We start from the raw sequence: 5,744 nt of genomic DNA, 5'->3' as shown, positions 1-5,744 counted from the left end.
AATATTTTTCTAACATAAAGGGTAGGGTAGTTCAAAAATACATGTAAAAAAAAAAAAGTTTCTCTTAGATACCAGGACACCTTTCAATCAGGGTCTTTAGAAGAGGAGACTAGGGTTGGACCATCTCCCGAAACAGGTTGTGGGGGAATGAAATTGGTGACGTAGCTCCGGAAGCACTCGCGGAGCACTTTAAGACGATTTCAATAGGAAATGGCATTGCTTCGCTCCTATTTTTGGATGTAAAAGCATAATTCGGAAAAAAAAAAAAAAAAAATTAAGTCTTCGTGTCTTAATTTACCTTCTTTGATACTAGTGTCTCACCCATATTTTACGAGAATTATTTTGAATTCGAATAAAATGGAGGAACAAAACTTGATCATGAGTGATGTCAAACGATAATTATTATGAAACTAAACCAAGTTTGAATACAACTTAAAATAATTTTATTTGAAGAAAATGGTAATCTATGAGAGTCATTAAATTCGTAAACTGCTACAAAAAATCTTTTCCTGATTTGGAAGAGAAATTACTGTTATTCATTTACTTTAAAGTTTATCTTCAAAAAATTGTAGAAGAGAGAAAGAATCATTATTAATATTAATAATATAATAAATTAATATTAATTCTAAGAAGTAAAAAACGAATTTTTCAATGAATAATGATTGAATTTAATAATATATAGCAACTATATTAGTTCAAAATAGTTATATATTTACATTTATAAAATATATACAACAACATAGAGGGAAAAATACAAATACTCAGAAACTGATTACCACATGGCAATACTTCATTTATACGTCTTTTATGAAAGAAATTAAATACCTCATGAAGCATTTTTAAAGCAATTACTGTTATTACAAGCAGATATTTCCCAAGTACTGTTACTCGTGTATAATGGAAAGATTTTGTAACTACTATGTTGATTCAAAATGCAAATAGCTGTGTACATAAATGACTACAATAAATACATATATTAAAATATTATTTTTGCAGAATATTAAAATAACTATAGAGGAATATGTACGGAATATCAGAAGCTGGTTGGTACATAACGTTTCTTTAATAACCCCCCAAAAAAATTATCCTATGAAATATTTTTAATATCAAACCTTTACTTTAAACTGATATTTCCAAGAACTATTGGCTGTGACTTTTCAAATGGATACCACTGATGAACATTCAAAGTATGATCAACTATGTAATTACTGATGTTTATGATTCAAATAAATGAAATAAGCTATAATAAATACATATACTGCAAAAAAATTGCATTTGTAGAATATATGCGCAACTGTAGATGGAAAAATATGCGTTATACGAAACTGACACAACAGGTTGGCACATAACGTTTTATTAATAACCCCACAAAGGAATATTATTCAATTGAAACATTTTTTAAAACAACTACCTTTACTTTAAACAGATATTTCCAAGAACTATTGTTGTGACTTTTTAACTGGCTATCAATGAAAAAAATTCAAATTATAATCAGCTACGTAATTACTGATGATTATGGAACAAATAAATGAAATAAACTATAATGAATACATGTACTGAAATGTTTGCATTTGTAGAATATATGTACAACTCTAGATGATAAAAATATGTATTCTCCGAAAATGACACCACATAACGATTCGTTGAAGTTCATCATCCAATGATTTTATGTTCGTTCGTTTGTTTTTTAACAGTTTAAGATGTTGCTAGAAATTAATCCATGAAATATTTAAATTTGCAAAATAGATAAAACAACTAAAAATGGAAAAATATTGATTCTTTGACATTTAAACCACTCATTGTTCCAATATTTAACTGCTGTATTAAGAGATTTATTATCCTATGAAACATTTTTGAGAACTCATACTATATTTCAAAGAGATATTCAAACAGCACACTCCGGATTGAAATGAAAAGATGCACAAGTCATCAAATATATGCATATTTTTTATTAATCTCCAATTAATTTACATTCTTAAATAATTTCATTCAATAAACATCATTGATTATGAAATAACAAAAAAGTGCATAACATTTCGAATTCAAGGGTAATTTTTAAAAAACCACTCTGAAATCCATAACTATTCAGGGGCGAACAGGATTCCCCAAGATAAAACCAACCTTGACTCCCAAAGGTTTCAAAAAAAAAAAAAAAAAAGAAAGAAAAAAAAAAACCCTTGAAAGTCCGCAGGTTTAAGGGGGGGGGGAACACCCCTAAAGCGCACAGGTTTTAGTCCGTAAAAAATTAAGTAAAATAAAATAAATAAACCGAAGGTACACAGGTTCAAGGGATGAAAGAAAAACTGAGCTTAGGTTTGAGGAAGCAAGGAAAAAAAAAAGAGTTTCAGGATTGAAGGGGTGCAAAAAAATAAAAAAAAAGAATGAATGAAAAAAAAAAAAAAAAAACGAAGTCACACAAATTTGAGGGTGCAAAAAAGAAAATAATAATAACCAAGGTACACTGAGGGCTCATCGGCCGGCGGGCCCGTCCGCCCCTATCACTGTCTGACCCCTTTTTTTCCAATTATACCAAAACCTATGTTGCAGCTGCTCTTAATTTTCGTCATTAGTTATTTTATTTTTGCTTCTGTGTTTTAAATTCATTATAAACTACACCCCCCCCCTCACCGAACGAAAAAGGGAAAACAATATAGGAAGGAATACTAAGAATTAAAGAATTTATTTCAAAACACTAGGATAGTTTTTGAAAAGTAATTTAAATGAAGTATAAAAAATTCTCCTGTTTCTTGGAAATGTCATGCCCAGGGCACGGGCAAGGGAGCCCGTGCGATAAACAGTGCGAGCAGAAAAATTAAAATTGAAGATGCAAACCAGTATTGAGCTATGGAAATACGCAAGTCAGTGCTTCCAGGATGACGTCAGACACGGCCGTTTCCCCCCTCCTTTAGCCACTAAGCGGCGAAACTGAAAGATCAAAGACACGGTCCCACCCTCCTTTTCCTTCACCCTGCCTTTCAATATTTTTACTTATGGATAGTAATACACTGGAAGAATTTCAGCTTCCTATTTCAACTGAAAGAGGGTGTTCAACCCCCTCCCCCAAACTTTCAACGTATGGGGTGGGGGTTAAAACAATACACTAAACTGAAAAAACAATGCTGCATATCATAATGTACACCAGTAATATGCATATACATTGCAATAAAATAATTATTTATAAAAAAAAAACAGCTGGGGAAATTAAATATTTTTTGTCAGTAAGTTACCGCCCTAGCCAGGACTAAGGCAGAAATACATGAAATACACCGCCAGCTCAGTCAACTCCAGCCGAGGACTGCAGTTTCGTCCTTATTGGCACTCATCAGCCCGGCATAGGACTAACTGAGCTGGAGGTGGAAAACCTCTTAAGGAAGCCAAGAGTGCCAAACAAACTGGTAGCTAATATAGAATTAGCACTGACCAGACGAGTGACTGAAACAATGGTTCGGTTCATCACCTCGATACACCTCGGCGGTGTATTTCATGTATTTCTGCCTTAGCCCTGGCTATAGGGCGGTAACTTACTGACTATACTTGCCTTGCCTGCATTATTCGAGGTGAACCGAACCATTGTTTCGGTCACTTGTCTGATCAGTGCTAATTCTATATTAGCTACCAGTTTGTTTGGCACTCTTGGCTTCCTTAAGAGGTTCTCCAGCTCAGTTAGTCCTATGCCGGGCTGATGAGTGCTAATAAGCACGAAACTGCAGTCCTCGGCTGGAATTGACTGAGCTGGCGGTGTATTTTATGTAAATTAAATGTTTCTAAATTTGTGGCATTTTTCATGCTACGGCTAATGTTAAATAAAGGGGTCATTGAGCACCCTCTTAAAATAAGAGTAAGAAGCTAAAACTTTTACAGCATAATGCTATTAGTAAGTATAAAAAAAAAAATAAATAAATAAATAAAAAATAAAGGGTGTCTTAGGCTCTAGCTGAAAAAAAGTTTTTTAACCCCCCTAATAGAGAGAGAAATTATGCCCAGCACGAAGGAGGGAACATGTCCTCTTCCGGTCGTCATTGTGAAAGACAAAGCAGATAAAAAATTTTCCCTACTGATAAGCACACCACAAATCTTCAGACACTTTTTGATCATGGACACTTATATAGGATAGAAAATATTTTTCTAACATAGAGAGGGAAATTATATCCAGAGCAAATCTTCAGACATTTTTAATCATGGACACTTACATGTATGTAGGCTAGAAAATATTTTTCAAACATAAAGAGGGAAATTATATCCAGAGCGAGGACAGTAACATGTCCCTTTCCGGTCATCATTGTGAAAGAAGAAAGAGATAAAAAGTTCCCAACTGATGCGCTCTCTGCAAATCATCATGCGCTTTTTGATCATGGACATTTGTTTACTTTTTCAGCACATTTTTTTGAAATTTTCCAAAACACTTTTGACCAAGAAATCATACGACAGTGTAGTATCGAAATTTTTAAAAATAAGCAGCATGTAAATAGGTATACATGTTACTGGACACATCAACTATTTGCCCTCCTGTCCCAGTTATCGAAGAGAATAGAAAAATATATGAACAGATGACAACAAAGGAATTGTAAAAACAAAATTCGTAAACTACACTTTCATTACATGTATTCCACCAGAATCATTAGGTGAAATGTTTGAAGGATTTTTTTGAAAAAGACTCATGGAGTTATTTTTCAACCCAAAGAAGTCTTCAGGAAGTCTTTCAACGAAGAAGTGAGTCTTCACCCCAAAGACTCATGGGAAGAAGAAACATCCCATGACTTGCTCCGAATGTTCATGCCTTTGAACTTTGCACCTCTCTTCCTCTCCAGCTCCTCAAAAGAGTGTTAATGGCTAAAACAAGGTTCCCTTCCCTCCAAACAATAATGATTATAATAATAGCTGTGAAACTATCGAAAAATGAAAAAAAAAGGGGGAGGTGGCATTTCCAAAAAGTGGGACGTATAGGAGGAAAATGGTGGTCATGTTTGGATTCAGGGGATCATTTTACATGAGTATCAGCAAGTATCATAACAGAAGCAATTTGATGATTTTTTTTTTTTTTTTTGCCGCACCGCGAAATTTGAAACTGGAATTCCTGTTTGAGTAAAGATGTGTGTGATACGCTATGCAATGGGATATTTTACAGACTGTTTAAAATACAACTACAACTGACTCTGTATTAATTGTCGTAGTATTTTTTTAAAAAATATGTAATTTAATTCAAATTTAAAATATTCCTTATCAAAGATAAAAACGCTTTTGCTTCTATGAGTTGTGAAACAAAAATGTTGAAATAAAAAGTGACTGTGACTCGTAAAATGACGGCGAAATGGGAATCTAGCAAATTACGTTTGATTCCAGCAATTTCTGGCAAAATTAATATAAATTTCCTAAAAGAGTAAATTTCACAACTACCTAAAAAAAGCAATGAACGTACTAAAAGGCAAAATTAAATTTGAAGAAAATAATAAATTCGGGCTTCACCGGGTTAAGCGACAGAAGAGATGTTACCTGTTTTGCAAGCATGAACGAATTTCGACCTGCGAAGCGTTCAAAATAGGGAATTCCAATTTAATATATCAAAAGGATTGATTTAGAAACCAGGAGGAGAAATATTTTACTCGATGACGACATCCAAGTGCACTTTAAGCTATTTAAACTGCAGTGACATCCTTTTCGAAAGCAAAAGTAACCTTGTAAAAAAATATATCACATCAACGCTTTGCCTTGAATTTAAAACTGCTTCCGATTCTTACAGGAAGACC

The sequence above is a fragment of the Uloborus diversus genome, chromosome 9, assembly GCF_026930045.1.
Source record: "Uloborus diversus isolate 005 chromosome 9, Udiv.v.3.1, whole genome shotgun sequence".
Taxonomy (NCBI): domain Eukaryota; kingdom Metazoa; phylum Arthropoda; class Arachnida; order Araneae; family Uloboridae; genus Uloborus; species Uloborus diversus.
The sequence above is the reverse complement of the archived record's forward strand: the minus strand, read 5'-3'. Positions refer to the sequence as shown.